The 12,060-nt window shown below is 35.7% G+C and overlaps 1 pseudogene; it reads left to right on the forward strand.

Annotated features, from left to right (window-relative positions):
* Nucleotides 1–1,183: 1,183 nt before the first annotated feature.
* LOC114297706 (kinesin-like protein KIN-UC) lies at nt 1,184–10,912 on the forward strand (annotated as a pseudogene).
* Nucleotides 10,913–12,060: the final 1,148 nt, after the last annotated feature.

Here is a 12,060-nt window from a genome sequence, read left to right on the forward strand (position 1 = left end):
GTATAAGGCTTGATTGGTTGTCAAAGGTTTTGGGTAGAAGAAAGGTATTGATTTTGATGAAATCTTCTCTCCAATTGTGAAAATGACATCCATTCGAGTAGTTTTGGGGCTAGCGGCCAATTTGAATTTGGAACTTGAACAGATGAATGTGAAGACGGCATTTCTCCATGGTGATCTGAAGGAAGAAATTTACATGGAGCAACTAGAAGGTTTTGAAGTCAAAGGGAAAGAAAACTTAGTCTGCATATTGAAAAAAAATCTCTACGGCCTCAAACAAGCGTCTAGACAGTGGTACAAGAAGTTTGACTCATTCATGGTGGGTCATGAGTACAAGAGAATTGGTGCATACCAGTGTGTATATGTCAAGAAATTTCCCGGTGGAAACTTCATCATTCTCATGCTCTATGTTGATGACATGCTGATCATTGGATAGGATGCCACAACAATTAGATCACTGAAGAAGGATTTATCACAGTCCTTTGACATGAAGGACCTAGGCCCTACACAGCAAATTTTGGGCATGAAAATTGTGCGTGACAGGAAAGCCAAGAAGTTGTGGCTTTCACAGGAGAAATACGTTGAATGGGTAATTGAGAAGTTCAACATGAAAAATGCCAAGTCAATCAGTACTCCGCTGGCTAATCATTTCAAGCTGAGCAAGTGTTCTTATCCCTCCTCTACAAAAGAAAGAGAAGAGATGTGGGCTATTCCCTACTCATCTGTCGTAGGGAGTTTGATGTATGCAATGGTGTCCACCCGACCAGATATTGCTCATGCTGTTAGAGTAGTAAGCAGATTCCTTTCCAATCCAGGGAAAGAGCATTGGGAAACAATCAAGTGGATTTTGAGGTACCTCAAGGGTATGGAAAAAATGTATTTGTGCTTTAGAGATGCTAAACCAGTCTTGGAAGGTTATACGAATTCAGATATGGCAGGAGATCTTGATGGTAGGAAATCTACATCAGGATTTATGTTCACTTTCGTAGAGGGAGCTATGTCATGGCAGTCCAAGCTGCAAAAGTGTGTTGCTTTATCCACAACTGAGGTAGATTATATTGCCGCAGCAGAAGCTGGGAAAGAAATGTTGTGGTTAAAGTGATTTCTCCAAGAGTTGGGACTAAAGCAAGAAAAGTTCACGGTACATTGTGACAGCCAGAGTGCCATAGACCTGAGCAAGAATTCAATGTACCATTCTCGCACAAAGCACATTGATGTTCGGTATCATTGGATACGCAAAATGATGGAAAAGCAGTTATTGGAACTGATCAAGATCCACACAGATAAGAATCCAGCTAACATGCTTACAAAGGTGGTCTCGAGAGACAAACCCGAAATTTGCAGAGACATTACCAGGATGGACTTCAAGTGAGAAGTCAGTCATGCATGTGGGTAGGGAGGGGGAGAATTGTTTGATCCAACCTAAATACATGCATGCAAAGATGGCGTAGGAAGACTTCCACCTCAAGAGAAGGAGGTCTAAGTAGGGCATCTATCCCTTCTTTTCACGTTGTTCCCACTATTGACTCTCATCAACAGAGGGTAGAAATTTTTGGTGGGTTGGTATCTCTCTCTCTCTCTCACTCTCTCTCTCTCTCTCTCTTTCTCTTTGTGCATAAATAGAGACGGGAGGGAGATGATGAATTGTATCAGAAATTGAGAGATAGAGAACTGTAAGTTAAGTGAGAGTTTTTTCTCCTTGTTTTTGTATTTGCTCTGTTTTAGTAAACTCTTGTTTCAGTTCCGTGGACGTAGGCATTGGGCCGAACGACATAAAATTTAGTGTCTCAATTGTGTGTGATTGTTTATTGTTTATTTTTCTAGGTGTCCATGATCCTCTCGTAGTCATGCAATTCTTATGGTGGGCTCATGTTAGATTCTAATTTCTTGATTTAATCCTTAAGTTTATAGAGTATATATGACTGTTCTTGAAACTTATTACTTTCCATATCCGCTTTTTTTCCTTTTCCTCTCTCTCTCTCTCTCTCTCTCTCTCTCTCTCTCTCTCTCTCCCCTTCCACTACTCCAATAGGTTTAGGAGAGCTGTCTATGAGGAGAACAATGAAGCTCCTTTTCATGAAAAAGACAGTAAAAGAGATTTATCTAATGATCATGGCATTCCTACTATACGAAAAAGCAAGCTGGTGATTGTGGATCTTGCTGGATCGGAGAGATTAGACAAATCTGGTTTGTTGTCATACCACATATCTGAAATACTCCTTGAATTTCAAATTGCCATTTCTTCCACTGTTGTTCTTCTCTCTCTCTATCTCTTGCTTGTTTTTTCCCCTCCCATTTGTTTACTTCAAAGTGCTCAAAATTATCTTCATGTGGGTTAATAGTATAATATTCTAATCCTTAGTTTTACCCACTAAAATGATAAAATAGCAATGTGCTCTATTGAGCATTGAGTTGAGTCTTTGTATGGTATAATGGTAATTTGCTTTTATCTAATATATTATTTTTTTGTACGTAATGTTATTTTTATTTGTGCAGGCAGTAAAGGCCGCTTGCTTGAAGAGGCTAAGTTTATTAATCTTTCTATTACTTCCTTGGGAAAATGTATAAATGCATTGCCTGAGAACAGTCCTCACATTCCTATTAGAGATTCTAAACTAACGAGATTGCTTCGTGATTCATTTGGAGGTCATTCTGACAACTCTCACTTTCATACGCCTTTCTAAGCACAATAGACTTAAGTAATCATGATTTAACAATATATAGGTTTTTGAATGATATAAACTTAATTCACTTAAACTCCTCGATTAAGCTAATCTTCCCATGTTAGGGTTTCTACACACCAAAGAATGGTGTATAAATAGCATGCACTTAATCATCGTCCAACAACATTATAGAGCATTTTCACATATGAAATATAACATGCCCTAACATGCAATGGAAATATTCATATCTAGAATATCACAAAAGGTGAGTACATAGACTGACCTTGAAACACTAAAAATTAATCATTATTGCTATAAAAAAGCTCATTGTATTTTCGTTACATCTATGAAGGCTTGTACAGATAGAACATGGATGTAAGGAAATTAACAAAAATCTATCCATATGCCCTTTGGATTTTGCTGAAGCATTCAAACTAGTGATCACCACCATGAAGGTCAAAATGAAAACAATGATAACACTAGTAGAAAAAACAAAAATGATTGCACTAAAAGCATTGGCTTATCAAGGACTAGAGAGGCTAACAAGAATTTATTTTCCAACTCCAAACAAAAGTGTTACACTAATAATCATTTGCACATTTTATGTTTTTGTGATTCTACAACCAGGTTTCAGTTCTCATTGTGAGACTTGGTTAAAAAAATAAAAATAAAAAATAAAAACTCATTTAATTGATAGGGAATTTTATTGAAGCAGAGTATATCTCAGTTGTTTGCATTCTGTTTCTGTTGGTTTCCATGAAGATTTATCTTTATTTAATGAAACAGGCTCTGTGAGGACATCACTTATTGTAACAATTCGGCTATCTTCTCGACATCATGCTGAAACCTCAAACGCCATAATGTTTGGACAACGGGTGAGTTAGATAAAGCACTTCATCATTCAAATATAACCTTTACACATCATTTCATGTCTTTGTTCACTCACTCTCTTTGCATCTTGTTGACATTCTCTTGATTTTGAACTTTCAAATAGTGTGATACTTACAACTTAATGTTTGGTATTATCTGTTTTTAACATAAAACTTTACATCCTCCAGGTTTCTTGTTGTTTCCATCTATTTGACATTCACATGTTTTCTATTTATTTGACCTCTCAATCCAGTGCTATAGGTGTATGTTGCCGCTGACTGTCTGGTGTTGCTAATTTTGAGAGTGGATAGAGGACGATGTCATCTGCTGTGCCATTATTGGTCTAATTGTCTTTGGAGAGGAAAGTGTGTTTGGAAGGGAAATATGCATTGCATCGCCAAAGTTGTTAATGATTATCATATTTTGCAATCAAGAAACTTCATTTGAGTTGCTATCTGGGAAATAGATTAAAGAACAAGGCAACTTAAGATACTTAACAAGGTACTTAAACAAGGGAAACCTTTCTAGAGTGGGAAGTGGAATGGAAAACGCAAAGAGAAATGGAAGCAAAAAAATTTGGTAACAAATCATGGGAAATAGGAAGCTAACTGAAATTTGATACTAAATGGCATGGAAAAACTTCCAGAGAAAAGTCTGACAAAATTGATATGAAACTCTGTAATATTGCAAATTGTGAACAGGAAGCATAAAAACTAGAAATATAAGGAAATGCGTTCCTTATAAGTTTCTTATGTGTTTCCAAATAGATTTAAACCCTATCACTAAAGCTATTAAAATGTCCTTAAAGAAATAAGAAAACATCAACATTAATTGAAAGAATCCTAACAAGACTAACTACTTTAGTCATCAATGTATCATCTTTTCATGGGTTCTATATCAATTGAGTTGCATCAAGGAGCCTCTTTCCTTTTTTCTCCCCTCTATGTTTTATGGCTAAAAGGGTCCATTGGTTGGTGATGCCATGGTAAATAGTCTTTCAAATGTATGACATCTACAATCAAATCATAAAGAACTTAGAATGTAGTTTTATATGTTTCTTATGAATATTTTTCTTTTGAGCAACTTTGTAGAATAGTTGTCTTAATCACGGCAGCTTAATGTTTATTTCTTTTGCAGGCCATGAAAGTTGTAAACGTGTTAAAGCTTAAGGAAGAATCTGATTATGAAAGCTTTTGTCGGAAGCTTGAGAATCAGGTGGAGCATCTAACTGTGGAGATTGATAGACAACAAAAGTTCAGGGACTATGACAGAGTTGAAATGGCAAAAAACCTCAGAGAGTGTCAAAAATCATTTGCTAAAGCTAAAAAGAGTTTAGTTACAAGGTTTGAGGTAGTTGTCTCTCCTACTGGTATACGTTTTAGAGTTTGGATTTGATGATATTATGCCTGTGTTTCAGTTCACACTTTCCAACTTCCAGCTTATTCATTTTATTTGGAGCTATTGGTGCTCTAGTTTTGTCTTTTTTAGGTGTGTGTATGTGTGTGTGCGCACGCGTGTGCGCGTATGCGTGCGTGTGTGTATGGCAATATGTTCTGCTCACCAGCATTCTTTGTTTATTTTTCAAATTACTTTATCTAAATATGTTGCACTTGTTTGCAGTTTCTAGCAAAAGAGAATGGTCATCTGGAAATAAAGATGAAGGGTATATTAGATGAATTGAAGCATCTAAAAGATCATAATGATTTTATGCATGATGAAGTTGAACGCTTAGAAACGAGTCTAAAACACAACAAGGTATATGAAACACACAGTTTCTTGTTTTTCTTTTCTTCTTTTTCCTCCCGTTTTTATTCTTTGTATATTCTAGTCTTCTGGTAAACTATGAACGAGCCCCACACTCCCAATTTGAGTACACTTAGGTGGTTAGGTGTTTCAAAACCTTTTTATATAGTTCTCTCTTACTGCCCAGTTAAATTACTATAAGAAAAGTAAACTTATGATCAATTTCATCTATATGGTTGTCAAGACCTTTGCTATGTGCAGGTTTTCTTATTGTTTCCTAGTTTTAAATTGTATTTGTTCCTTGGATCTAAAGTTTTGGCTTTACAGTTTAGAAAACAGTTTACTTTTGGTTACTATTATTTGGGTCTACATGTGCACAAACTGTCATGACCCGAACCCGCCCCTATGGGTTAAGGACATAACCAGCCAGTAATCAAGGGATTACCTGCGGCCTCAAACCTAACAAGACATAGCTCCTCAAAGTAAAGGGGCCAAACGGAAGCAATTTCAAACTTTTGTCCATAGAGCCGTGCTTACATGGCACAACATAACAATCCATATGTATACATGTTAATAACTCAAATCAAAATATGTAGTAACACGAAGCTCTGTATATACAGGATCATTTAAGTCTAAGTCAGTCAAACCCAAAGTTTATGTACAAAAGTGATCCAATGTTTTCGCCAATATAACAAACCACACCAAAAGAACAAAAGAGGCGAAGACAAGTCTCGTGCGCGAGATGTTTGGTCTGACTCTTCAAAACCTTGACTGTTTCACACAAACTTCACTGAGGCTGGGTCTGGACCTCCCTTGGCTCACCTACAGACACATGAATGAGTGTGAGCGAAAGCCCAGTGAATAATATCAAGTAAAGAAGATACACGAACACTAATTAGAACAATATGCATCGGACGGCCTAGGGCCCAATTCATATTTCTATCTAGTACATATATATAAATATAGGTCAAGTGACCGCGGTTCCATACACATCAAACGGCCTCGGGCCTAGTTCATTCATATCTGACGATCTTTGGCCGAATCGTTCTTGTCTGACGGCCTTTGGCCTAGTCATTCGTGTCAACGGCCTTTGGCCCATTCTTTCATGTCAGACGGCCTTCGGCCCATTCATTCATGCCAGACGGCCTTCGGCCCATTCATTCATGTCCTACGGCCTTCGGCCCATTCATTCTTTCATACGGCCTTCGGCCCATTCATTCATTCATACGGCCTTTAGCCCATTCATTCTTTCATACGGCCTTTAGCCTATTCAGTCTTTCATACGGCCTTTAGCCCATTCATTCTTTCATATGGCCTTTGGCCCATTCATTCATTCATACAGCCTTCGGCCCGTTCATTCATGTCATACGGCCTTCGGCCCGTTCATTCATGTCATACGGCCTTTGGCCCATTCATTCATGTCATAGCAAACATTTGTCCATAATTCGAATTAACAAACTTATAAGACTGATAGGGAAATAAGCAATTGGGCAAATAACATACTTCAAAATATCTTCATTAAGATATTATTCACAGTGTTCTGCCAGTGGATTCACCCTTGAGCTCAACCCTACACATTACATAACACATATGAGTCACAAACGATTCAATCCGTTCTTAATTCATACATTCCTCTTAGGCTTCTTTCTTATCCTTTTAATTCATTCATAATGGACAATGCATGCCTAAGAGTACTTAGAAGTGAAAGAGAACGGAAAATGAAACACAGAACACCTTTACCAATTTTTTGAAGCAGGGGTCCCCGCTCGAGCGTGGACTTTCCCGCCCGAGCGGACCCATTAGGTCTGCAAAAGTACTGGTTGCCTCATTTTTACGCTCGAGCATGAATTCAGACGCTCGAGCTGAAAGTCTCAGTACATGGATCCCCGCTCGAGCGTGAATCTCCCCGCTCGAGCAGACATCCATGCTTGCAAAAATTTTGGGAGCTCGTATTTCCCACTCGAGCGGCGCTTTCCCCGCTCGAGCGGACATGCCAAATTCTAGAAAATCCAGAATTGTTCTTCAAGTTCAAACTCGACCTCCAAAGGTCCAAAACTCATAATTTTGGTTTCAACACATGCAAATACATTATATATCATGAGTATACAAGCAAGATGAGGTCAATTGCTCAGAATCATGGTTACATTCTCAAATTATTCAACACTTCTTTTGTATAATCAAACTCATGCCCTCAAACCTCATGTAAACTCCATATTTCCAACAACCAAACATGCATGTCAATTTTTTACTTCAATTCCCTTTCCAATAGCACCAATGATGCTCATAAGCATGAAAATCAATAAAACTATACTTCCATGTATGCTTCAATGCTCATATTCCCATATTCAACTTAATACATGCTTGATTATGCCAATTCATGGTAATTCTATACTTGCATGTACATATTAGCTTCAATTTCATCACTTATAACACAATTCTTGTTCTTGATCATTATTCAACTTTGAATTCACAAAGTTACAAACTAAAATCCATGAATTTACTCACCTAGAGGCTCAAATCTTCCAAATTATGGTTAATTCTTGAGTTAATCTTCAAGATTTCCAAGCCTCTTGCTCAATCTCCAATTGTTTCCCTCTCTCTTTCTCTCTCTAGCCGACCGTCACTCTCTTTCCTTAGAGCAATTTTTAACTTTGAGCTCAAATAAATGAATATAAGTATAATAGAGCTCCTTTTATAGTCTCTCACTAATCACATTTGGTTAGAGTTAAATAATAAAGCTTAATTAATCGTTCTGAATCTAATTATTTTGATCCAAATCAATTTTCAATTAAATTTCACTGTAGGCTCTAAAAATTACGCTAATCACAAAGGCGTAGTCGATTTCGGTTTCTGTGGCCGATGAGGCCTTCAATTTTCAGTTTATAACAGTAAGTTGAACAGATATTCCTACGGTGAACAGATAGAAATTCAAAACCACATATATTCATATAAGTGGCACATAAAATCATATCAAATACATAATCACAATCGTAATTCGGATTAATTAGCATAATACGGAACAGGGTTATCACACAAACACTAACTGTGTTGGTTTGTCTGCTAGTAGCAATAACAGCTTGACAGTTCGACGTATCAGAAAGTACTTGCAGATACCACCCAAATATATGAGAAGAAGATAGCAGAGTTAATGAAGCAATTAGAGGAGTAGCAGGCTTACTCTGAAAGTGCTGAAGAACAGTTAGATGTGATGAAGAAGTTGCTAACTGATCATCAAAAGTCAATGCAGGTTAACCATCTCATTAAATATGGAAAGGACAACGTTCCTCTTAGACCTCTAATTCCAATAATCAATTTATAATGAGTCTTCATTGGTCTTTTAATCTTGTAAAAAGATTAAAGCAGTGATTTCTTGGTACTTTAAAGCTCCAAATCAGAATTTATAGCAAGAATTGTTTATGTGCGTTTTAACACGTCAAATCTCTTCATAATAGATTTTAAGCCATGTCAGTGATAAAATTTTAATAGTTCAATTTTTTGTTGCTCCTAGAATCCTAGTTTCAGCTAACAAGAGACTTTAGTTCTGATGTTTTTGTTTCTCTCTCTCTCTCTCTCTCTCTCTCTCTCTCTCTCTCTCTCTCTCTCTCTCTCTCTCTCACCAGCAATATTAAAAGGAAAATTCTACATATCAGAAGGCTCTTTCAGACACCACTCAAATGTATGAGAAGAAAATAACAGAATTAAAGCAGGAACTAGATGATGGGCATGCCTGTTTTAAAGGTGTAGAAGAAGAATTGGATATAACGAAGATGCAATTAAGAGATCATCAAAACTCAAACCAGGTCAAGTGTATTAAAATATGTGAAAAATGTATTAAAAAAATATAAAAATGTAACTTTTTTTTTGAAATTTTGTGATTCTTAATGAACGCCCATTAGGCAGTTGTTAGTAGGACCCCATAAGGTAAATCAACTGATTTATGATTCAGTTTTTGGTCCATGATTTTTATATTTGTTTTATTCTTAATAAAAAATAAAATAATAAAAATAACTAGTTCAATATATGGATCTATATTATACAAAACAACCTATGTAGTGCTATTCACCAATATCTTCCCTAAATGCCATAAAAAGGTAAGGCTACATGAGTCCACTTGTGCCTAGTCATTAAACTCCCCTACTAATTACCATATTTTTGGACTGTGATTTAGGGAGAAGAGGGAGGATAAATATTTCAGCAGATGAATTATTCAATAAATATGATAACCAAAACTTGTTGCTTTTAAATAATAATAACAATAATACCTAACAATTTTTTTTGTTAATGATTATTACTGCTATTGTTGCTATTTTTATCATTGGTTACTATTCGCTGATATTTTTCTTCTTTTTCTTAATTCCAGATTCAGGGGCAAAAGGTGATTGATGAGCTTAGGCTGAAACTACAAGAAAGTCATCAGCTGCATCAGAAGACTGTGAATGAACTAGACTCTTTGAAAGCAGAATATAAAGTTCAATTGACAGACAAGGTATGGTTGACAAATAGTATTTCCATGTGTAAAGTTGAAATCAATGTACTTTTAAGCATTCTCATTTTGACACTCTTCTATGGTATGAGTTTTTTGCCTAGCTGAAATGTTGATATTGTACTAACAAGACTTCCTTTTTCTTCCCTGTAAATTTGGAATTATTAAGGCAACATTGAAGAAAGAACTTAATGCTGTGAGGCAGAGCCTTCTAATTGAGGAAAAACAGAGGAAATCATTTGAAACTGAGCTTCTTAAATCAAAGATGCTTGTGCCTGAAAATCATGATGACTTTGAGGTAAGTGGTTCAATGTTCCGTATTCACGAGATATGTCATCCATGTTTATTGAATTGTTGATCACCAACTCATCTAAAAAGCTTAAGCTATTAGAGAGAGGGACAACTTTATTGTTTATATCCTCAACACGCCCCCTCACACAGCCAGGCTCTTTTTCATAAGTGGACAAACACGTGCAAATATTTTTTAATTATCGGGTAGGTAGTGAGGTTTGAACATGAGATCTATTGCTCTGCTTTGATACCATATTCAATTGTTGACCACCAACTCATCTAAAAGCCTAAGCTAACAAAGAGAGGAAGAACTTTATTATTTATATCCTCAACAATGTTCCAAGGATTTACACCTTATGTTCCACAGGACAAGAAATCATACATGAAAGAGAATATGGTTAAACCACTGGGTTTACATAAATCAAACCAATCAAGGGAAACAATTTCCGATTAAAGGGCCACAATTGCAAAGATTTGTGAAGAAGGCAAGAAATTTTATTTTTTATTTATCTCCATTCACCCTATGCAATAGTTAGGCATTAATTTTAGGTGACCAAGCTGCTAGGAACACTTGAACCCAAGTTTTTGGTATGGCATTCAAGAGATTGTATACATGTAAAATAACTTTTTGTTCAAATAATGCCAAAGGTTGCATTTGCACCTATTCCAAGCCTCTCAGGGAAATTTTTTTAAACCATATAAAGTTCAACAATTCCTCCCTCCTTTTTAGATAACTTGCAATATTTTATACTTCATGCTTCCAGTTGGGCTTGAAAAAATATTACAATTGTTAACATCTGGAGATATCGATGTCCAAATCCATGATGTAAAGGTGGTGGCTAATATTGCTGCTGAAGGTACATAGCAGATTACTATTTTTGAGTTGTTTCTGTGTGAGGCCCTTGACATTTTTTGTAAACCTTATTAGGTCCCTAAATTTTGAATTTTTATAATAAAGCCCTTAGTTCGTCGATTAATCGCAAATTAAGCCCTAGGACTGAAAACGCATCACGGGCGAATCCATACAAACCCTAATCGATCCTGGAAGCTTAGGAATCACTTCTAACACTCTAATATTAATTACTTAACTCTCAAATTTTAGATTAATCGCTCTAAACCTCAACTTTCAATTTTTACAGTCATCGTTCGGTTATTTACCTTTAAATTCAAAGCAAGATAATACAAACTGAATTATTTTACACTTGAAATAGATACTTTAATTGAACCCAAGCCCGCACATTTTTATTAAATCACAAATTGACCCCAAATAAGTACTATTATATATTTATATCTATACACTTTTACCCAAAAATCTTTTTTAATAATATATTTTACAATTTCCAAGATTTGTACAATATATATATATATATATATAACATGTCCATCAATTTACCATCACATGGCTAGCCATCATACCCCTCTAGGCTATAATCATTATACTTTAAAATCTCTTGAAATCTTGGAGCAATAATGACTTTGGTACCTATAAAGATTTGCTATATATATGTGTGTACTTCTAACTAGAAGATATTTACATTCGTCCTAGACCTAACTAGATCATAATTAAATACATCATTAAGGTTCTAATCCTCCTCATTTCATTACATTTAATGTGAAGCCCCGAAAAAATGTATTTTCTTTAAAAAAAAAAAAAAAACTTACATTTGAATTATTTCCTTAAAGCCCCTCAGTTTCTTAAACTATTTCGAATCTTGCCAGATAGCATTTTCAATTTTTATCGAAACAGGAATTACACTAGCCGGATTAGGTTCCCTAACCTAATTTAATTTAATTCTACATAAGTAAGGTTCCAATACATGAGTTTAATTCCAAGCCCTCACTTCTTTATTTAAATTCTAAATTTACCCCAAACTAGTACTTGTACCTTGTACCTTGGTATACCATCAATATTGCAATATATATATATATATATAGGTATATATACACCTTGAGGGATGTGCCTAGGACCAAAATTAATTAAAATAATAACCCATCACACTTCCCCAAGACTAT

Source organism: Camellia sinensis, chromosome 15 (assembly GCF_055761805.1).
Source record: "Camellia sinensis isolate YWXY chromosome 15, ASM5576180v1, whole genome shotgun sequence".
In the NCBI taxonomy this organism is placed as follows: Eukaryota; Viridiplantae; Streptophyta; class Magnoliopsida; order Ericales; family Theaceae; genus Camellia; species Camellia sinensis.